General features: G+C 39.2%; 1 long non-coding RNA gene across 1 annotated transcript; it reads right to left on the reverse strand.

Moving 5' to 3' along the window:
• Nucleotides 1-267: 267 nt before the first annotated feature.
• On the reverse strand, nt 268-23,646 carry LOC131825856 (uncharacterized). The gene is made up of 3 exons (XR_009351337.1): nt 23,437-23,646; nt 14,888-15,010; nt 268-382 (listed from the first exon to the last, which is right to left on the reverse strand). It is a non-coding gene; the product is annotated as an uncharacterized LOC131825856 (long non-coding RNA).
• Between the last annotated feature and the right edge of the window lie 373 nt (nt 23,647-24,019).

A 24,019-nucleotide genomic window follows, 5' to 3' on the forward strand; every position in this document is an offset into this window, starting at 1 on the left:
CCTGCTTCTGATGATATTGCCTTCTGAAGTGGAATAATTTCAGGTTTTTTTTTTCTTGAATGATTTATTATACTTGGTTTTCCTTCTCACCTTCCTTCTGATGCTTGTTTCTGCTTCGCTCATTCTGAGTTTTGGATTCTTTTCTTGACTGCAATTTGCATTAACCAATTTAGGTAAACATTCAATCAGTCCAACACAATCCTACAGACCCTACACATAGGCATAGGCCCTTAGGTCCATTATTCCTGTTAACTCACCTACAGAATCAGGGAAAGAACAAATCCAAGTTGAGAATGGTAGGGTCCACCACTGGACAACTCTGGGACCTTGAGAGAAAGGCAGGTCTGCAGAGTGAAAACTTGATCTTGTAAGAAGCCTGGTCCTGTGGATGGGATCCGAACAGATAGATCACAGAGAAGAAAAAAAAAAATTAAAATTGAGGTACAGAAGGATGCTCCTGCGTCCTTCCTGGGAACAGCATATTCTGCTATAAAAGAGACAATGCAGAGCAAGAGCCCACTAATCCTGTTTGGGATCCTACATCCTGGGGTAGAGGAACCTGACAATTCTAAGTTTCATCAACTGCAAGCTGTACCCAGCAGTTCCACTTCAGCATATATGCCCCCCCAAATTAAAAGCAGTGACTGAAATAGATAGTTCTATACCTATGTTCATAGCAGTAATTTTCCTAAGTGCCAAAAGGTGGAAGTAACCTAGAATCCATAAAAAAATAAATGGATAAACAGGAGATGGCATAGACATATAATGGAATATTATTCAATCTTAAATAGGAAGGAGATTTTGATACATTCTACAACATAGATAAACTTTGAAGATATTATTTTAAGTAAGCTAAATCTGTCATAAGAAGACAAATCCTGTATGACTTCACGTACATAAAGTAGAATAGTCAAAATCAGAGGGATAGAAAGTAGAAGCATGGTTGCCAGGGGATGTGAGGAGGGAGGAATAGAAAGTTATTTAATGGGTACAGAATTTCGTGGGAAAAGATTAAAAAGTCCTGGAGATACATAGTGGTGAGGGTTGTACTGAAAGCTACGCACATAAAAATGGGTAGAATGGTAAATTATGCAAATTGTAGCACAATTTTAAACAAAGAAAAAAAAAAAAACAAGAGAAAGGGGGAAAAAAAGGTGAGTTGGGCCTGGTGGGACGTAGGAGGAGTGAGTGCCAGAGTTGTTGACATCCAGCCGGTATCCTAAGGGAAAGTATCATCCCTGAGAGTATAGATGGAGGCTGTTGTTGACGCTAGCTGTGGGGGGCAAAAGGAGACAGATGAAAGTTAGCAGTGTTCAGTTCCTTATAAATATTGGCTCAAAGAGCCAGCCATGGGTGAAAGGGTTCCACAAATAATCCAAAGTTGTTGAACTGATTAGAGCATTCTATCTAATTTGTTCAAATGTCTGCTGATGCGCTTACAAAACACACACACACACACACGTGTGTGCTGCTCTTACATGCCTGTGCAATCCAGAACCTATTTAGTCCTGGGAATTTGCACCCTGTATGCCTTTGGCTCATTTAGCCTTGTCCTTGTCCTTGTCCTTGAGGATGCCCTATTGAACACCCGCAGGTATTATGTGAGGGAGCGCACAGGTCAATGGGAGAAGCAGCACTAGAACCGATTTAATCAGGAGTGTCCCGTGCAATCGAAGCTCATATCCCTAGGGCCTCCCAAAGATTGTGTTCAAGCATCTTCATATAGGCAAGCAGCAATATGAGACTTTGGCTTCCAAATTTAACTAATATCTGTTCTTCACTTTGACTTCAACCTCAGCCTTCAGAGAGCCAAATAGCTGAATGCCTAACTGTTGTGTCATTCCTGGTTTCTCTGTAGTGATGTGTGGTCAGTGACCGCGAGACTGCACCAATTACCCGTGGGTCTAATCAATGAATCAACATCAGTAGATGTCTTGTTATTGTCAGAATATTCACTTTCAAATATGGGTAAGCATTTTAGATGTAAGTATGATTAAAACTACCTTGTGTGTTTTCATTTCTGAGACTCTTTGAGATTCCTTTGAAGTATAAATATATATTTATGAACGCAGAGTAAGCTGCTGCAATAATTAATGGTGATTGTGAACAACACATTCATTTTCACATAAAAATAAGTATTTTTCAAATAGTTAAGTAGAGAAATATTAGTTCATGGGATTGCCTGCTGAAATTTCACCATCATCATTGACTAAATCATCAAACACAGGAGCTGAGGAGGAATGAAGGCATCACTTCAGTGATCACTTTGAGAAAATAAATCAAGTTTGGGCACCTGGTTAGCTCAGCTGGTTAAGTGAATAATTCTTGATTTTAGCTCATGTCATGATCTCAGGGTCTTGAGATCGAGCCCCACGTTGGGTTCCACAATCAGTGGGGAGTCTGCTTGAGATTCTTATTCTCCCTCTTCCTTTTCTCCTCACCCTCCTCATGCTCTCTCACTCTCTCTCAAATAAATAAATAAATAAAAATTTTTAAAGAGAAATAGACCAATTTAACATCCTGATTGCCATGTCACCTGAAATCGTTGCCTTAACGGGCAGAGTTAGCCACAAAGAACTTTACTCCTCCACTCACTTCAGTTGAGAATAAACATTTGTCCACAACCAAAATGTGCAGTTCAGTGACCACACTTTGCAATCTAGAAGCTGGCAGTGCTGAGAAATTACTTTTCCCACACTAAGTCCCACAATCTTACATTTCAAGTCCTGAAAATTTGAACCATTAAACATTTTGTAATATATTATTAAAACACATTATTTGTGCTGGTTTATCTGCAAAGGAGAATATTCCTGGATGTGGGATTTCATGCTGCCATCAGGAAAGTCCAGGGCTCAATGGAATGAATTGTTCACCCTAATGATGGTGATGCAGCTTCAGCCTTGGATTTGATTTCATATTGCCTTCAAAATTTAGCCTAAAATCTGTATTTGATATACTTCTGCCACTAAAATCTTGCAGTGTTTGGTAGAAAAAGCATCTAGTGCAATGCTGACCTCCTCTCCAGCATAGAAGAACCTAGGAGCCCAGAATGACCAGTTCTGGAGGGAAAGCGGAGGGCTGTTTAGTGACCCAATAGAGTTGATATAGTGTACCCAACTCCTAGTACCTCATGGGCTGACCCAAAATCCTGGGCCCCAGGGACGAGCCCTGGTATCCATGTACTTCTTAGGTTCAGTACTCTTTACTGTCTTTATGGTTTCTATTATTGATTTCCCTATAGGATAAGGAAAGCGCTTATGTTTTTACTTCTCCATTGCCTGGTACTCCAGTTTTCAGTTACTAGGGTCCCATTCCTGCTTTGAGTCCTTTACATAAATTGGGAGGGGGTTGTTTTGTTTTATTTTTAAAGATTTTCATTAATTTATCTGAGAGAGAGAGAGAGAGCATGGGCAAAGGTGGGGAGGGATAGAAGAAGAGGGAGAAAAGACTCCCCACTAAGCAGGGACCCCCCCCCAACTTGGATGACATCCAGGACCCTGGATGACTTGAGCATAAGGCAGATGTTTCGATGACTTAGCCACCCCCAGGCACCCCTATATAGATGTTTTTGTTAGTTGAAGACAAGCCAATGCATTGTTTTGGAGTCTTTAAACATTGTCTACATTAATGAGCCAGGACCATTACTCTGCTTTTTTAATAAACTAGAACATAAGGCAACAAATCAGTAGGTCTGTTCTTGTGCCTGAAACAGCTTCTTATTTATATAAAAGTTATTTGGTTGAAATTCAATCTTCAATATAGTGAGAAAAAAAAGCTCGTCAAATGTTCAATAAGAAGATTAGTCTAGGGGCCCCTGGGTGGTTCAGTGGGTTAAAGCTTCTGCCTTCGGCTCAGGTCATGATCCCAGTGTCCTGAGATCGAGCCCCACATTGGGCTCTCTGCTCTGCAGGGAGCCTGCTTCCCCTCCTCCCCGCCTGCCTCTCTGCCTACTTGTGATCTCTGTCTGTCAAATAAATAAATAAAATCTTTTAGTCTATGTTTTGGGGATTTAAAAAAAATTCTCTTTCTAAAAAGAAGGAAGGAGGGGGAGGAGATGATGATAAATAACCAACAATTATTAAAATAATGGTCTTAATGCCTGTATTCATCCATTCAATCCTCACAGTGGCTTTGTCAGTTAACTCCTGTTCTTGTTAGACTCTAAGATTAACTAGCACTGGTACTGATTAGGGGACGTGAGACCACAGTCACAAAGCTAGGGATTGATAAAGAAGCCATGATTCAAACCCAGGTACTTTACTACATTCTTCTTCTATTTTTCATGATGGATAGAATATGGTCTTTAATATTTTAATAGTACAATTTTATAACTATATTGTGTAAGAATATTTTTGTCATTGTAACTTTCATTTAAACTTTATTTTTGTTCATTAATTAAAAACTGATTTTACCCACCCAAGTCATTCCAAATGAAAGTTAAAAGATTATGAAATAATCTTGAAAAGTTGTATGCGATTCAACAACCAGCCATTTATGACCTGAATCAATGTCAGTGTTCTTTTAGTAGTAAGAAGAAGTATAGAAGCATATAACCCAGCCTACACAGAAGGGTGGGTTGGGGTCAGAAAATGGGCAAAATGGTATGGAAGTGGAAACCAAAGAATCTTGAGGTTATCTGTTTAGGATATTGTTTCATCTAAAAAGAAGAAGAAGAAGAAAATCATAATTGTATTTAAAATGGCTATTCACCCATACTATAATAATGACTAGAAACTTTCCATCTGAAATGAAGGCACAGATCTGTCTTGTAAGTAGCCAACCTCAAAATCAACTACCTGTCACTCTACACTCAAAGATACTTAGCACGATACAAAAGGCACAATCATCTCTCGGGTTTTGAATTTTCTCATTTTTTTTTTTTTAAAGATTTTATTTATTTATTTGTCAGAGAGAGAGTGAGCGAGAGCGAGCACAGGCAGACAGAATGGCAGGCAGAGTCAGAGGGAGAAGCAGGCTCCCTGCAGAGGGCAAGGAGCCCGATGTGGGACTCGATCCCAGGACCCTGGGATCATGACCTGAGCCGAAGGCAGCTGCTTAACCAACTGAGCCACTCAGGCGTCCCTGAATTTTCTCATTTTTAATCAGGCTGTTTCACTGCTTGTCTATATTCTTTTCTGTCCAAAACAGTGAAGAGATGCAAGTACACAAGGGCTATTTTCCAAGCTTGTTGGGGGATATCTAGCCCATACGATATTAACCTATACAATGCTATTACTGGTCATAAATAGATCAAGATGACTTATCACCATGAAAATTAATCGTAATATCTCTGACTGTATTAGAATCTGCTTAAGATGTGCAAAGCACACTCATGACTTCAGTCAAGTCTCGTAACAACCCTGACCATTAGGAGTTATTATCCCCAGCTTATAAGTAAAGAAAGAGAGAAATAGAAATGCTAAGAATCTCTTCCAGAATCACACAGTACTTTGATTGCAAATCTAGCACACATTGCATTATACATAGACGAATAATTAGAAATGAACAGTCAAAAGAAGAAGAGACTCCTTTGTATCTGGAATTTTTGAGGGCATCAATTGAGATAACCAATACTGTAGCATATATCTTATTTCAAAAATAACAAAATGAGATTGAAGGAATTCCTCCTGCTAATACTCTTTATTCATCATGAAGACATTAATGAAAACCTTTTGGAAATCTGTATCAAGCCTCTCTGTATTCATTCTCTCTCTCATACAAACACACACACACACACAAACATATGTGTGTGTGTATCTTACATAAATTATATGTATATTCACATATTATATACACATTATTTTAACATAGGCAGAATATCTGCATGCAGAATTTTACATAAATGAATGATACCCAAGTTCAAATCTACTGATAATTGAGATGTCTTGTGCATGGAGTGTGCTTTACAGAAATATTAATACTAGTGGACTTGATTCAATGAGAGCCATGCACTGTCCAAGAGCTATGCCCATATTACTTATTAAAGAAAAAAATTCCTTTCACTAAAAATGTATAAAACAGCTCTATCCATTTTTCATTATGCCTAGAAAACTATTACCAAGGATGTCTCATTATGTCGACTGCCTTCCTGCACATAAAATGCACATTAAAATGGAAAATTCATAAAACAAATAAATATCTGTTGTCATGTCTACATTTGGGAGGTGAAGGTCTACAGTTTGGTTGACAAAGGAAGATGGATGTGGATACAGCGTCACTAATAGAAATGGGAATTTCCTGCCGTAATTCAGTTTTCTCTTTGTATTCCATTACCAGGCTGGAATGGCTGGTCAGTAGTGACTGAATTTGGAGCTCTGGACAGTTTTATATGCACCCTTGTGTTAAAAAGATACTTTAGCCCCAACAGAAAATTATCAGAAGGCAAATAAAAAGTAATAAAGAAACAAATTCAGCTTTTTTTGTTGTATTTTTCTTTATATATACTTCTTAGGGGTTTTTTCCTTGTTATTTTAATGCGGTTTACTAAAATTTCTTTAGTATATTTGAATATTTGAACCAGAAATTCAGTTAGTAAGAAAAATATTAAGTGGTATCAACATTAGCCATCACATACCGTGTCTACTCTCACTAGGAACCTAAGAAATTCCAAATAAGTTACGGCGTGGGAAAAAGAGCCCATGACCTATATGTATGGGTAAGGTTGTTTAGTTGGACATGAAGTTGTGAACTTTTCAATATTTCATGTGGTGAATACTAACTCACTAAATTGTAAAATCAAGTTTCTCATTTTTGTATGTGTCAGAAATTACTGTAACTGAGGGAACTTTTTTTCCCCTTGATTATTCATTGTTATGATAAGCCTGGTGGAGAAACTAGAACTTTTCAAGTACATAAAAATCAACTGCAGTCACAAGCCCATGATATCTACATTTTAACTTTGAAACTGGTGCTCATAGCTCTTTGTCATTTCACCAAAAACTTTTTTTCAGGAGAAGAGAAACATTCATGAGTCATGCCTCAGTCATATCCTTTGGAAAAGAGGTTATAAAGATGGCATGTCAAGGAAAAATTCAGCATAATTCATCTTAATACTGGATTCCATATTCTCAGCTTTGGTGGTCCACACACACACACTGGAGATGATTCATCTCAGTACTGCCCTCAAAACCTTGCATAATGCTTTGCACACAGCAGGTGCTTAATAAATGTCTTATTATGCATTGAATCCTTAAACTAAAGCTATTTAGTTTGTCCCATACTGCTCTCCGGACAGATTTGGTTAAGGATAACATCTGCTTGTTGGAGACATTTATTCATACAGCTGCTTTTATAGTGTTACCTTTGAAAATACAGGGAGTTGGAGTTTGTTGTCATATTTAGGATAATCTATAAAGACAGAATGAGAATTACAAGTAGCCTGCAGCCCAGGAAACATGAGTGGCCATCTTCACAAAGAAGATGATAAATATTGACTTAACTCAATAGACATTAAAATTTTCAGGGAAAATTAATTAAATTAATTTTTAAAAAATTAATTTAATGAACTACTTCTTCAGGGATCCCCAGAGAAACAGATCCAAAAGGATATACGGAGAGAGAGAGGAAGGAAGGGATTTATTATAAGGAACTGACTTGCATGATTATGGAGGATCTGCAGTCAGCAAGCTGGAGACCCAGAATATTGATCCAAGATAAGCTGATGTTTCCACCCAAGTCCAAGGGCAAGAAAAGATCAATGTCCCAGCTCAACAATCAGACAGGAAGATTTCTTCTTTCTTTATGGAGAAATTAGCCTTCTAATTTTGACTGATTGGTTGAGGCCAACCCACACGGAAGAGTACAACCTGCTTTGCTCAGTCTACCATTTCAAGTATTAATCTCATCCAGAAAAACCCTCACCGGCACCCCCAGAATAATAGTGGCCAAATGTCTGGGAACCCTGTGGCCTGGTCAAGTTGACATGTAAAATTAACCAATCACAGATATGAAGGATTCCATTATTCCTTTCATCCATCATTCTATTTCACTGATAGTTCTTCAGCTTCACAAGCTTATGTCTAGCTTTTAACGTAAGTTTTACCCATTTATTTTCCCAGTTTATATATAATATATATAATATCTATCATATATTATTAGTATAATACATAGTTATAAACATAAAGTTACTAATGTATAGTTAATTAATAGTATACATGTGCCTCCCTCATACATATATGCACACACACATATATAATCATTAGTTTCCTGAATACCTCCCCACACACTGATTCTCACTCTTCAAAAAGAACCATTTTTTAATTCCTAAAATGTTGATTTCCTATAAGATTAGAATTTTATTCTTTGTCTTCTCCTCTCTTTCTCCCCCCCCTCTCTCCCCCCGATGTGGCTAATAATAGGACCTGTCTTTTGGTTCAAACAAAGTTTCAGTCTGTGTTTCCCAGAAAACAGCACTTAAGGCAAAGTTTATAGGCTAATACTTTATTGGAGGTGCAATACTAAGTTGCAGGAGGAGGGAGATAGAGTCCAAAAACAAACAAAAAACATAAGGGATGCTGCATGAATGAGCAGCTAGAGCCTTGCAAGAAAACTAGCCAATGGCTTGCGGTCATATGCAAAGCCTCCAGAATGGGAGACTAGATCCGATCCACTTCATCTCACAACTGTCTGTTCTAGAGAAAGATGGGTAAGGAATTTGTTAGCCCCTTCCCATCTCCTGTTTCTCATGAGTCATCAAAGCTTCTGCAGCGGGGCCTTCACTTCTCCATGTTGCCAGGCTGTGCTACTACTCAAGCCCTCTGTGAGGGATGTGATGGAGTGGCACTGGGGCCCAGACCTCCCTCTCCCCCTGGGGCAGGCTGAGATGAGGTGACAACCTGGTGGTCTATGGCCAGTGCTCTCCACTGAGCCAATAGCCAAGGTATGGGGGTGAGAAGAAATGAGGAACAAATCTGGAGCCATATAAACTTGGTCATATATAATCAATACTCAGTATTTATATTTTTGAGATTAAATAAATAATACTCATAGTGGAGTCCAATATTATTCTAGATTATATTTTCTTATAGAATTTAAATTTTTCCCTTCTTTTGAAAATTTACTTACTTTTGTTTGCTTGTTTATATTTAGTTATTATTAACTTATTCCCAAACCCCCCCAAAAATGTAAATATCTGTTTAAGCCTATCATGTATTCTACTTGGTATTTTTCCCCTTAGACACATTACTTTGGAGTCATTTGACCTCTTTCTCTCATCTCCAGCGTGCTGCACTCTCGACCTGGTATTCAGAATGTCCCTTCGCCATCATTTTGAAATTTTTTGATTGTCTGATATATGGGCCCCTGTTTCCTGAATCCAAGTGTTTTCCCCTTTCAAAGTTTATGTTCCAATTTTGTTGGAACAAATCTTTCAGTAGCATTGCGAAAAAGGTAGTATTTTTGAGGTCTTATATGTCTGAAGATATAGATGGGGTTCAGGGAAGACCTCCCCAAAATGTGACCCTTTGGCATATTATTTTGAGTTAAGGTTACATTCGAAACAACTGATACGGGAAGAACACTCTGATTGTCCTTATCTCCCTGGAAGTAAGAAATAAATTCCCCAGGTGAACAGTACCCTTCCTGCACCTCGAGGGTAAAAGGCATCCTCATCACCAGACATAGGGACTGCAGGGCCAGGAAGGTAATAGAAACAAACGTGGTTACTTCTTCATTAATTTGCTACCCCAAGCCCAAACTTCTTTATGTTGCCAATTCTTCATAAATGTATTGTTTCTTTGTCTAAAAGATACAGAAGCTGACTACTTTGGTCACTTCTTTGAGCCTCATATTTTTATGAGCTCTTATATATACAAAATCGAGTTGTTTTTTCCTCCTATTGATCTGTCTAATGTCAATTTACTTATTAGACAGAACCTAGAAGAACCTAGAAGGGAAGAAAGGAAGAATTTTCTTGCCCTACAATGTCTTTATGCTTTTTCCCACACTTGATGGGGGTTTAGTTGTGTGCACACTGCAGGTTCCCTGGGAATTTTCAAGGCACTTCTCCCCAGTTTTGTTTTCTGAGATAGCTACTGCCATTTGATCCCTGATACTATGGTGAGATCTTCCCTCAACCAGATATGCATATTCATCGTGATGGGAACCTCTTGGATCCCTTAGGTCTGCACACCTGTGCCCTTCCCTTCTGGGACATTCCATCGTGTCATCTCTTTATTTGCCTTCTCTCCAGTTTATGTTCTCTATGCTGAAACTTCTATCATTTGAACAATGGTGCCATGATCTGATTTTCTACGTTCCTGATCTTTTCACTCCCCTTTTCCTACTTCTTTCTTTTTGTTTTCTTCTCTGACAGACTTTGACTTTATCTCCCACGTCTCTACTGAATTTTTTATGTCTGTTATCAATTTTTAATTTTCAAAAGCTCTTTTTGATAGAATTTCTATGCTCTGTGTGTTTTTTCTTTAGAGCTTCCTTTTCTTTTTCTAGATGCAATTTCTCCTTCTCCGTCTCTTTTGCTGCTCCTGTCAACCTCTAAACATTTTAATTATTAAAAACTATTTAACTATTTACTTAAATATTGTTGTCTATTTGCTTCATTTAAATGTTTCAGCTAGCTATTTAAAACAGGACTTAGCTCCCCCATACCTCTTCCCTTCACTAGCTACTTTCTCACCTTCTGCAGTCTTATTTACACCATTGCTTTAAACTCCAATTAAATGCTGGTGGCTTCACCCTTTCATGATACGTGATATAAAACAGCCCTCTTTGCCCATCACTCACTGCTCCACTGCTCTTTAACTTTCCTTTCCTGTATTTTCAGGTGAAAAATTTATTAGTAGACACACATGCACATACATGCACACACATGTTTATATTAATTTTAACTTCTCAGAAGCAACAGATTTCTACATGACAGTATAGATAGTGAGGCAAAGGAATCAGGGTCTCTATAGGGAGTTTAATCATCAGCTTGATTCTAAATGGCTTTCATGGGATTGAACGAAGAGTGGCAAACTCTGAATGATTCTTTTGGGGATTGTTCAAGTGCATAGTGTCTGCTATTCTAGGCAGTTTCTTTCTGGAATTTCTATTGAGTTTTTTTTATATTTGTACTATTTATTGCAAGACAGCTGCAATTCAAAACAAAGGGCTATCTGGTTAGCAGATATTTAAGTATTTGTTATCTTGTCAATTTTGTCTGCTTGCTTGCTTTTTTTTATTTTTTATTTATTTATTTTTAGCAAGCATGGATTATTCTGACTGATTGAGCTAAATAGAAATGACCCCAAAACAAAAATAAAGTTTATTGGGTTGTAAGCTTGACTTACCTAATTTTAGAAGTATGCTGATTACCCAGAAAATGTCCTTAAATGGGATTTTAAGAATGGTATAAGAATAATTTTGAATCTTAGAGACTATTTTAAAGAGCTGAAAAAATTAAACAGGTAATGATATTTAAAACACAAGGCTGTGTCAGAGTTGAAGAAGATGGACTCATTTGAAAAATATGCAGGTAGTATTAACAAAATGTATCACATCTTTGGCTAGCCAGCATCTTAACATCTATAAGTCCATGACTGGGGAAATTTCTTACTTAGTGAATTTTGAAAGGAAGTAGAGCCAGCCTTCCACTATCTAAGCCAGTAAGATCATATAATAATTTTCCCAGCCTCCTTTGCAGCTTGTTTACGAACATGTAATGCAGGCTGGCCAATCATGTTCTCCCACATGGGAATTCAAATCAGGAGCCAGTGATGCAAAAAGGAAGACTTGTGGAGGACACATGTCACAAGCACCATCCAGGATCCAGTGACCACCGCGAAGAAGAGATCTAGTGTCATCTGTGGCCACCATGGCAACAGGATTCTCACCAGACTAGTTCTTCCTTTTGTTCTGGGTCTGCTTCTCCAGCCTTCCTGTTAATTCCTCCCATTTTTCTTCTTTTAAGAATTACTCTTGTGCTGAAATCAGACTTCAGTTTCTCTTGCTTAACACTGAAAACACTGACTAGTAGCAAAACACTGCCTACACTCCAACAACCATAAATACATTACTATTGGAGAAGCTTGGAGTTTATCAAAAAGAGTTGCAGTGAGCTGTATTAGAAGCTGAGCTTTGGGAGCATTGGATGTATCACTTGTTCGTGCCCTTCCCTGTGTCCTTCAGTGGAACACCCTCCAAATGATGCTGCTGTCCAATTCCCTTTGTCTTAGAATATATTATAGCCCTCTTTGAGCGGGGATAGTTAGAAGTGCCTTAACATTTTGTAATCCTAGGGTTGACTGAACATTCATGAAATAATGTTATCTTTGGCTCCAGTGTAAGGAAAGCAAGCAGATTCATCTAAAGGGTTTTTTGTATTTTTGTTTTTTTGTTTGTTTGTGGATGTGATGCCATATATCCACCGAAAGACACAGAGATCAAAGTGAGGCCCCCAAAGATAACCATCTTCAGACCGGCCATCCATTACAGTTGCATCTGCAGACTTGTTATTTCTGCTTTGTCTGTGCCCTCATCAGATGTGGCATGTTGTGGTAGAGTAGAATGGGTTGGAAAGGAATATAAAGATGTTTCGATGTGGACAACAGCTTGTGTAAATCTTTGTGAAAGATCTCTCCTTAGAGCTGTGCTTGAAACATTGAACCACCTGCTCCCATGATGCCCAATGAGCACTGTGACGTCAATAAAATTTCCTAAGATTATATAAGCTAGCCAGATACTGGTGCCCAGGGAGTTGTCAGCTTCTAAGTGAAGGTCCTTAAAGCTCAGGATAGGAGAGGAGCTTAGCAATTTTGGCCAATGGTGTCAAAACCCAGTAAAGCAATATATAAACCTAAAACACTTGGCAAGGTCTACTATATATGGTTGACATATCTAAAAAAGACTTGGAATGAAATTATTAAAAATAGTTCACCATAATCAACTTACTGTCCAACAACTCGGTGTACGAATTTTCAGCATACTGACTAAGGGTAGGGGCTTTGGAGCCAGGCTCCTGGTTCAATCCTGGCTTATTGCCCACTCACTATTTAATACTGAATAAGTCACTGAATCCCTCTGAGCCACCATTTTCTCATTTACAAAAATGTCCTAAAGAATAACCAGTTCAGGGGTTCCTGGGTGGCTCAGTGGGTTAAGCCTCTGCCTTTGGCTTTGGTCATGATCTCGGGGTCCTGGGATCAAGCCCTGTGTCCGGCTCTCTGTTCATCAGGGAGCCTGCTTCCCGTCCCCCCCACCCCCCCTCCACCCGCCTGCCTCTCTGCCTCCTTGTGCTCTGTCAAATAAATAAATAAAATCTTAAAAAAAAAAAAAGAATAACTAGTTCATAGTATTTTGACAATTAGTAAAAAAATACTTAAAAGTTGCTATATAGATACATGACCCATAGTAAGTGTACACTTAATTATAACAATCACTCATGATGAATGAGCTCAAGTCCTGTCTGTTCCACAGCACCTTCTACTGGGCTGGTCTCTGGCTGGCTCTCTTCATGAGTCAGCGGCAGAGATACGTTTTTCCCTTTGTTATGTGTCTTGGCAGTGACTTCCCTTTACTATTTGGCTCTGTCCTCTGCCATTGGTACACATTTTCCCTTCATTCTTAAAAAGGTCCCTCCTGATAGCAAGTTCCCATCCCTGTATCAACTTGAATTTAAATGTGATGATACTCTGTTTTACTGAAAACAACAAACTAATGTGCATCATCCCTCTCATTCTGCTTTGGTGGTGCCATTGACCTGTTTAGTTTGTTTCAAATAATGCCCAGCATATTGCAGCAAAGCCATAGAACCAGTAGACATCCAACCTAGAAGGGTTTCAGGTACTTCTCCACCAGCATGAACAGACTATAAATTTCCCTTTTTGCTTCTCGCCTATTAAATCAATTACTAACACAGACATCACAAAACTTCTAGTTTCCAAGGTACACTGCAAATATCAGCTGTTATGCAGAGCAGTGTCTTATTTATGCTCAACTGCTTTTATTTTTATGTCACCTTCACCCAACCCGAAGTTTGGCATCTTTGGCTCCTTTGGATTTGTTCTCTGTAATGTTTAGTTCTCAGATTTCTAATGTTGACCTATCTTGGCTCACTCTCTTGGTCCTAGGCACTTCTACTAGGTTAAAAAAAAAAAAAATCCCTTGTGCTAACTCCTGCCCTAAGTCATTCTTGAGGTTGTATGTGGTAGTAAGGAACATCATTCTAGAGTGAGCTTATCTGGCTTCAAATCCGAATTTTTACACTTTTTAGCTATGTGACCTTGATCAAGTGGTTTTACCCAGTTGAGTTTCCATATTTCCTCAGAAAATTGGTGTTGACATTGTCGAAACTATAATATGAGGATCAAATGTGACACATAAAACGCAAAAAAAAAAAAGAGTATTTTATAAACTATAGTGTTGTTAGCCATTCAAAACTGGAAAGATGGCTAATAAAGTCAGCAAGTAGTAAAAGGAGCTATCATCTCTCTTGTCCAAAACAAAGTTCTATTAAGATATATTTCTTGAATTCGACCCAGATGCCGGACCCTTAAAGCAAAAGGAAGCAAAATCTCTAGGCCCAGAAAAATCAGAATTTTTCCATTTTTGTTCTTAGTATTATTTATTATGAACTCTTTGCTTCTAGGACTTAAGGAAATATTTGTTAACATGACAACTGTCAACTGTCTTTTTGAAAATTAGGCTACTGAAGATGTAGCACTTGGGTTGTATTTCTGCATACAAAACATTTTATTTTAATAAGAAACATGTTTATGTGTAAGTCTTTCTTTGGTCATGCCCCTAATGCCACAAAGTAGAGAGCTCAGGTAATGGGCAAATGCTGCTTCCCATGGAATGTGAGACTGTTTGACCTTGGTGAAATAGTAGAGTGGGTCACTCCACACCCTGCAAACTCACACCCAGACCAAATAAAATAAATATTTCTCACCTTGCAAGTGGGGCACTTGAGAGGTTGGGGTCAACTTCTGTTGATTTAGGACTGCTCTCTGGATTGTCAAGGACAGACCTGTGATCTCATCCACAAAATCACACTACACCCTTTCTTCAGGACCTAAAAGGGGAGATATTTCAATAACAACATCTAGAATTTCTGTAAGACACACTTCTTTTCAAACCCTAAGGAAAGAATTGATTCAACTGTGAATCAAAAAGTCTTCTAATTATCCTATTTGATAGGAAAACATAGAGCAATTAAGGGATTGATCCTGTTACTCCGTGTACACACTCCCACTAGTTACGTAGATAACTTGACATTTGCTGCTTAGTCCCAGAGCCTTTGTTCTCTCCAAAACCTTTTACTCATCTCTTCAGGCAATTTGATTTATTATAAATTGTGCTGTTGCCAACATTTCCCTGAACATCGCTTTTCTTTTCCACGATGAAATTAACTCTGACATAATAAACGAATGTTTGAGCCTGTGCTGCTCTGTGTATGCGTGTGCTAAGAGGGAATTCTGTCACTGCAGGGTGTCATCTCTATACACTTGGACTGTATTCTGGGTGTCCTCATTCTGGACAACAGAGAAGAGTTGGGACAGTTTGGCCAAAGATCTTAGAGGCTTCAGAGGGGTGGCCAATCAGCTCTGTCTCCCATGCCCATTCCAACAGTTGATGGTAGCTTTGGAAAGTTATGGTGGAGATTTTTGAGATTGGGCCCAGATTCAGTAGGAAAAAGTATTGTGGCTCATTAGCAACGCTAGCTGCATGTACAAGAAGGAGAAAAGCTGTGTCTGTGCCATTTGTATACCTCTCTGGTGAGCATTCAGGGCCGTTGAATGTTTCAACCTTATCAACCAAGAGAGGCAACACAATAATTTCTCATGACAGAAGGTTCAGGGGTGAAGAAGGACAGGATCTAAAATGTGGGACATTTATATAACACTTTGCCCTTTACAAAGCACTTGCTTCACATAGGATCTTATTTAATCCTTCCAACCACTCCATGAGGCAGATGTCAATTTTATCTCCCTTTTGCAGCAGAAGGATTAAAGGCTAAGAGAATGTAAAATGGTTAGTCCAAGGTCCCGAGTATATCATAAATGACAGACTCACTACCCAAGCCCAGAATCTTGGATTCCAAGCCCTGCACCAGAAGGTTATGAGTCGATCAAACCCTCAGTTTTCCCCAGAGTCAAAGGGTGGACCTGAAGGTTTGGTTGGGTTTTCTCTCTCTGGGGAGCTTTTGGATCTCAGCAGAGAAGTACAATGTGCATACACAGATCAAGCATAGACACACTCCTCTTTCTTTTCTTCTTTTCAGACAGTCTTCTTTGTGAAAGCATTTGAACAGCCTTTACATAGCGCTAGGAGAGGCAAGGAGGTGTTGCTAAATAAAATATAATGTGCTTTGTTTGAAGGGGCTTATGCTGCTTCATTTGTAAATTGATGTTAATCCAACTGCTCAGTCTAATTTCTGTAAGCAACATTAAGGCTTTTGCCCCCTATCTTCTGCAGCAGGAAAATGCTGTGCCTGTTTTGGAAAGAATTATCTTCTTCCTTGAGGGCAAAGCCTAAATTCCTTTCCTCGGATTCTTGCTAAAGGTCCTAATTAGGACATGCAAATATACTTATGCAAATGAAGCCATGGATCCCAGATTTTTGATGCTTTGGGGAGAGTTTGGATAAAATAAACTCCCTCTTCAACTTCTCATCGATGCCTCCTAAAACTCTTGCTTTTTTTAAATTAAAAAAAAAAAAAAGAAAATAGTAGGAAATCATTCTCCTAGTTTAGGATCCCACATTGGAGAATGATAAAAACTTACATGACTGACCGCAGTGTGCACAGTGCTTTTGTCAACTTTATATCTAGGTCTTAGAATAACCTAGGAGGTAAACACCACTTTCCTCCTTTTATAGATGAAAAAACCAGTGGACAGAGAGGCACAAGAGTGACTTGGCTTTACCTAAGACAACTGAAAATTAGTAAAGGCTAAATGAAAATCTAGTATTCTTTGATAACTTACCTTCTGTTCTTTCCCCTCTAGTACCCTCTCAATGGAAGGAAATACCACCTTATATGTACATAGCATTTCATGGTTTATAAATTACCCTCATTAAAATATTTGAACTCAAACATTGAGTTCACTACTTCAATTCAAATATTTATTGCCATCAACTATGTGCTTGCCATACATTATTCCCAGTGCAAGTGATACTTGGTCTCTACTCTATTAGTGTTGATATTATTGGTTGGAGGGAAAAACTAATGAATAGGTAAGCAAACAAGTCAATAAAATAAATTCAAATAATGGTCATTGCTATCAAGAAAATTGAATAGAATAATGTGATAAGCAATGACCAGTTGGTGGTAGGAATGGGGTATACAGGTATTTGACAAGGAAGATAGATTTTGTTTTTGTTTTTGTTTTTAAACATGTCATAATAGCTGAGACCTGGATAGCAAGGAACAAGTCAGGAATGTCAAGAAGATTATTCCAGTCCTGATGTGATGAGATATTGATTGATATTTGAACAAGAGACAGGAAGTCCATATAACAGGAACTGAACGACTGAGGGAAGAGATATAGATGATAATCGAAGAGACAGGCAGGGGCTAGATCAAAAGAGGTCTTTTACGCTACTGTGCTAGGATTATAATCTAATTGCTATGGGATGACTTCGGACGATTTTAAGAAATTTTATTCCCCACAGTAACCTGTAAGGTGGATGTTATCTTTGTTCTACAAATCAGCAAACTCAGAGATGTTTAGAGATTTACCTAAGGATACACAGCTGATAAACAGCAAGATTCCAGTATTCAGGGTCCTAATCTGGGCTTATCTCTCTATCTACTGTAGGTGGGCCTGGAAATAAACACACAAAGCAGGAAAATGGTACAGCCTTAGGTGACTATTATATGTACAAAAATATAGTAGATGAGTTCCCTCAGGCACATCCAGGAGCTCCCTTCATTAGGGAAGTCCTACAACTATATGGATCTATCTAGAAGGATACTGCTGAATCTCTGAGGGCCTTTGGCTTAGCCTTAAGACAAATATTCTATTGAAGTTACTATTGAATATTCAGCATTAATGCATTTCTCTTAAAGCCCAATATGCTTGACAGATTGTTTTAGGAAAATAGGGAACACCAAAGACTAGGGGCTGCGGAAGTGTCACAATCAAGCCACAAGCTGTGCTCCACTTATCTTTCCAACTTAGCCTCCCCACTCCACACACACAGCACATTGATGGATGGCAATCCACCCATGTGTCTAAGAAGGAAAAAGTGCCTTCAGCATATTCTAAAATCTAGTTCATTCATATATCACTCATAATACAATTACAATCAAACTTTCCCTTTTTCTCATTCTCCCTAAGGCAAATTTCATGGGATTAGCTTTGCATTCATTCATTCATTAATGGAGTGTCTACTGAGCTATGGGTTGAGCCCTATGTGGGGTGTAGGCATGGCAATATCACATAGCCTAGCATTTTCAGTCTCTCAGAGACCAGAGGTCTTAGATCTCTTGGGTCTGCCCCTTGTGGGATTCCTCTTGTTCCTATTGCTCCCTTTCACTTGGTTCCAAAAAGTTTTGCAGGTTGGGGTGATTCAGTTGGTTAAGGGTCTGATTCAGTTGGTTAAGGGTCTGACTCTTGATTTCAGCTCAGCTCATGATCTCAGGGTTCTGTAAGATCAAGTCCCACTGCCCCCACTAACTCATGTGAGTGCACATACTCTCTCTCTCTAACAAAGGAATTGTTGCCGGTAATGCAGGACAGTATGATTTTTGTCTTGCCTCATCCCCTTAAGAATATTATTCTTTGCCATTCAGACTTGATGATCCTCAGAGGCATCAGGGAGAGAATATAGCCATGGTCCCTTAATTGTCTCTTAATTTGTATATGTTAGAGAATGGCCTGTCCTTATGATCTTTTATTATTTTCAGCTACCTATCCCCACACCTTCACTTTCAAAAATCTTTCATCTGAAATTGGTTTCCCTCCTCTTTCTTGCCTAACCTTCTTCCTAGCACTCCAGTGGCTCTTGTCCAGAAGGGGGAGAGATCACCTTTGCTACTTAGAATTCCTTTTTTTTTTTTTTTGCAATTAATTGTGATTCATTGGTCTTTTGATCATTTAGCTTTCTTTGATACCACTTCAACAAAATTTATATATACTATGGGTATTTTTTTATTATATTATGTGATTTTAAAAGGGACTGGCAAGAAGCTGTAAGAATGGTTAATAAGAAATTACAACTGAATGGGAGAGAACTGTGAACAGCTAGGTCTGAAAATGACTAACATTTTCCATGCATTTTGTTAACATTCAGACTCAGAGACTGCTATATTTGAAAAAGCCTTAGAGATTATCTGAACATGTCATCATTTTATGCTGAAGGAAACTGAGACATAGTGCAGAAATAACCACTAGAACTACCATAACTTTAAACTGTGGAGAAAACTATTCCATATATTTTAAATAAGGGGAGCTTATAAGAAGATTACTCTGATTTGCCTTGCCATCCCAAGTCCTACTAGGCATCTTCTCTGAACCATCCTACACCCAGAGAGATAACTCTTTCTTCCTCTTGCTGGGTTTGCCCTATCCACGTGATAATGGGCTGCTCTGCCCCATTTGCATTCCACTTCCATGCCAGGAATGGCACCATTCCTCAAACCCAGTTTATTTGCTGGAGCCCTGAGAATCTATAATCGACACCAGGATCCTGCTTCAAAACAGTCCTATTGCTTAGAATCATAAATCAGAACTCTCCTCCCTAACTGGATGAGCACAGTTTATCATCTACAGATTGGTTAATAAAGCAAGTCCAGGTGAAACACAAGTTGTCATATTCCAGAAGTTATATTCAAATTTTTCGCCAGGCCCTCTCCTCCACAAGGACAGCCCTAAGGCTATGTTTACCCCACCATTCAGTTCCAACTCATTCTCACCTCCTTTGGCCTCATAACTGAGGACCCCACCCCCCAACCCAAGCTAGAAGGGCAAAGGCCGTATCAGTTAAAATGTTTAAGAAAATATGTGTAAGGCCTAGGTGGAGACTGGATTCAGCTTCTGCCAAATTTGTTCTTTGTGATGTTTCCCATTCTGTTTTCCTTCACCCACTTCGTAGCCCTCAATCAGAAGACACCTCAATTGCTTATAATTTAGCATAACTGGCAGGAGTTTTTTCTTCAAGAGAGATGACATTGTGAGCCTTATTTTTTTCTGTTAGTAAGGGGTTCACAACTCTCAGTGTGCATTAGAATTACCTGGACATCTTTCCTACTGAGGCACAGGCCCCACTGTGTTTCATTCAATCTCAATCTCAGGGTATGGAGTTGGGTATTAGCATTGTTTGAAACCTCTCTAGGAGATACAGAATTTCAGCCAGGACTGAGAACCACTATCTGGTTAAAAGCTGTTTTGAGCTTGAAGCATTGTGAATACTGAGTGAGTAATATTTCTTTGGACAGTCTCTTCTGGAACCCATAAAACTATACTACATGAACTGTTACTTCACAATCTGTTATATTCTAAATAAATTTTGCTAAAAGACTATAAGATTTAGCATGAGAGAATTTCCAAATTTCTTGCTCAGGAGTATCTGAAAGGAGAATTAAATTCACAGTTGATTTTTAAGAGGGAGCTTAAGTATTCCACCAATTGACCATGGCCAAAGGCAAGGAAGAATTGGTAGGTGCTTAGAACAAATAGAAGTAGCAAAAGAAATCTCAAAGGAAGGTCCAGATATCATGTCCAAAGAGAATTGGTTCATGAATCCTGTTCAGTTCAAAGTCACAAGGCAAGAACTAAGAAGAGGTTAGCCTACAGGAAGAGGATGGGGGTATAAGACATTCAAGAATATGGGGTTAAATTAGTTCACTCAAAGACTCCATCTAAGGATAATAGGGCATGATGGGAATTGGGATTCAGGAAGAAGGTGACAGTGGAGGTGCACAGCAACTGGTCTGGGTAAAGGATAGACCTTTATTTTAGTCCCCAGTGCTTTGGAGGGAATGGAAAAAAAAAAAAAAAACCAGGTTCCCAAGAAACTAGAACAGAAGGAGGCATGGGAATTTTTCAGCAGTGGGGAGATTTCTACTTTGGAGAACTACTGAACTTAACATGTTGAGGTTAATCCCAAATCCACCCATTCACTGGGGAAGTCTATTGGCACACTGATCTGCTGACCCCCCAGCTGGTTCAGGGGAGGAATCAGAATAGCCAGTAGAGAAGCTGAGGTTCATTATCCAGAACTGAGATAGTATTAGGCTAAGGCAGAGCCTAACTTTAAAGATATGGGTGGTCAAGGACCATACTGAGCTTGCCACAGTATGCCAGATGGGAACTATAGCCATTGTATTTGGATATTATGTGAAGAACTGGCAATGAAGGCTAGAAAACTTGAGGACACATGGGGACAAATGCCTGGGCAATAGATAATTTAAAATGCCTTGGTATATGGATAAATGAAAAACGTGTTAATGTTTAGATGGAATAACCAGAACATCGCTGTGACAGAATGAGCCAGTTCTCTGTCCCTGGAGATGTTTTCTTAAATCTGAAAGTGTGACTACATGCTCTCCTTTTCAAGACAGCACTAAGTAACTGCAGGATGTCCTACCATCAAACAAGGGTAAAGGCTGAGAAAGAAGGATAAAGAAGACTTAAGAATCAGGAGACAAACAGAAGGAAGTCCCAGGATGATGGCTGTGTAGCAAGCCTAGTCCACCAGCAGTCCATGCTGCAGGAGGATGGAGAGCTCTGAAAGATGGTCTGCAAGAAGAAAGAAGTGGAGTGGGGCTCAGGAGAATGGGATACGGTCAGATCAGGTGTCATATTTGAAAAGTCTGTTAGTGTATGGAGCCAAAATTTAAATAGTCACAATGATTACTTTTTTAACCATAATCTGTGATGAAACTACATTATGAAGATGGAGTTGGGAGGAGGTAGAGGGTGTAGAAGGGCATTAAACTCATCTACAATAACAGAAATTCAGGAGTTATTGTTTCAGATGGAGAAATTAAGAAATGCACAGGATCACCATATTTAGAAAAATAAAAGTGACTATCAGAAAAAAAACACTAAGAAGAGTAAAATGATTCCTTTTGGGAGTACGCAGCTGTGGGTCAGAGAACATCTATTCTTCATCAAGATTATGTCAGTATTATTTCATTTTTATTTTAACTGGATGCCTGGATTTCTTTGGTAAAAACAAAATTTAATCATAGTAATTCCAAGATACGAAAACAAAAGAGATGCATCTTGAGAAAATTCTGACTGTCAGCTACCCCACGTTCCTAGGTCCTCTCTCCTTTTTCTTAAGTGCCTGGGTTGGAGAGGTTGAGGGGTAGAGGTGGTAACACAAATTGCTAGGAGCACAGATATCAGGAGTAGGACATAATCTCGCTCTAGTTCACCTCAGTGCTCATGCTGAAATCCAAGTCTGGCTGTCTGGGCAGTGTGAAAGACTGATCCTAACACTCTGTGTGTGGCTAGAAGGAGTTACCAAGAAATGCCCATGGGTGTTTGGGTCATTTGGCTATGACCCAGCTCTAGCATCATGAGGTTGGATTTAATGGCCTATTGATAACTTAAGAGAGCAGCCTTTGTTCTCAAAGTGGTGCCTTTGTGGGTTTGGTATCTTTGCTTCCATGGAGACTTGAATCCAATAACCTTAGCTGTGTACAAGTCAGTGGTCACCCCATGGCATTTCCAGGACCTTAAGTACCCAGGCTTTGGATCAGACAGACCTGCATTCAAGTCCTGGCTCTGTCCCTAACTAGCTCTGTGGTCTTGGGCATTTTATCTATTCTCTGTGAACCTTCCTTTCCTCAACCATCAGATGATGATGGCAACCATATCTATCTCACCAAGATTTGGGGAAGAAAAAAATAATTCATGTCAAGAGCTCAGTGCAGTGCTCCATAAATCTTAGCCATAGGTACTAGCTTTCTTTTGATTCCAATCCCTTGTTCTTCTTGGTGTCTTTCTGGTTAAATGGCCTGACCAGGCAGGGCACTCTTCTAGCTTCCTAGAATGATACAGAGCACACTGCCTCTATTCAGCACATGCTAATTATCTGATGACCAGCAAGATGACATGGCCAATAGTCTCTTCTCTGGCAGTGAGGCACTGTCATGGAAAAATCTGTCTCCCTCTCCATAAGTGTGGTGCTGAGTAGCATAACATTTCCAGAAACCATCCCTGACCCCTGACACTTGCACAGGGAACAGGAATGCTGATTTCTCTGAATTTGTTAGCCATGAAAATATGCTAGCCTGATGAAGCTGATATGCTTGTTACACAAGAAACAAAAACCCATGTTGGCTTTGAGAGTGCCAATGATATTATGCCCCATGTTCTTCACAAAAAGAAAGAGAACAAAGAGAGGAATAAGCTGCTTTCTGAGTTGCAGAATACCTGAAACAACCTCCTAGGAAAGGGAAAGGAATGCTCATTATAGTCATTCAGTACACAGCCTCACCTCTCCAGTATGTCACTAATACATACATTAACTCTGTATACATACCTTTCATTCAAAAAGAAAGTGATTGGCCTTGAAATCCTGGAGATCCTGACTTTTCATCTGTTTCTGTAACTCCTCATTTCTCCTGTCCAGTTTCTTCAAGCCTCCCCCTGATCACTACAGGTTTTCCCTAACTGTTCTGAGCTTCTGTGGACATGCCATTCTGGAATCGCTCAGCAACGTTCTTAGTCACAGTGAGGCAGGCTGTCCTGCTTCTCCCCTTCTCCCTACTCAGGCAGGCTTCTTTGGAGCAAAAGTGTCACCAAACTCCTCCCACCTGCCAGCCCTTCTCAGAAGGACAACTTATGTCCTTTTTTTTTTCTAGACTCCTACAGCCTCAGAACATTCCAGTCTCAGGTTACATGCACGTGCGTGTGTGTGTAGGACATTACTCTTTGAGAGGTTTTATATCATTTTATCCCTTTTGTAAATTAAGTGTCTGCTCTGAACATCTTCAAGTTCTCCAGATTTCTGGTGTCTCACATTCTTTTTTTTTTTTTTAAGATTTTATTTATTTATTTGACAGACAGAGATCATAAGTAGGCAGAGAGGCAGGCAGAGAGAGAGAGCAAAGGAAGCAGGCTCC

The sequence above is a fragment of the Mustela lutreola genome, chromosome 2 (genome assembly GCF_030435805.1).
Source record: "Mustela lutreola isolate mMusLut2 chromosome 2, mMusLut2.pri, whole genome shotgun sequence".
NCBI lineage: Eukaryota > Metazoa > Chordata > Mammalia > Carnivora > Mustelidae > Mustela > Mustela lutreola.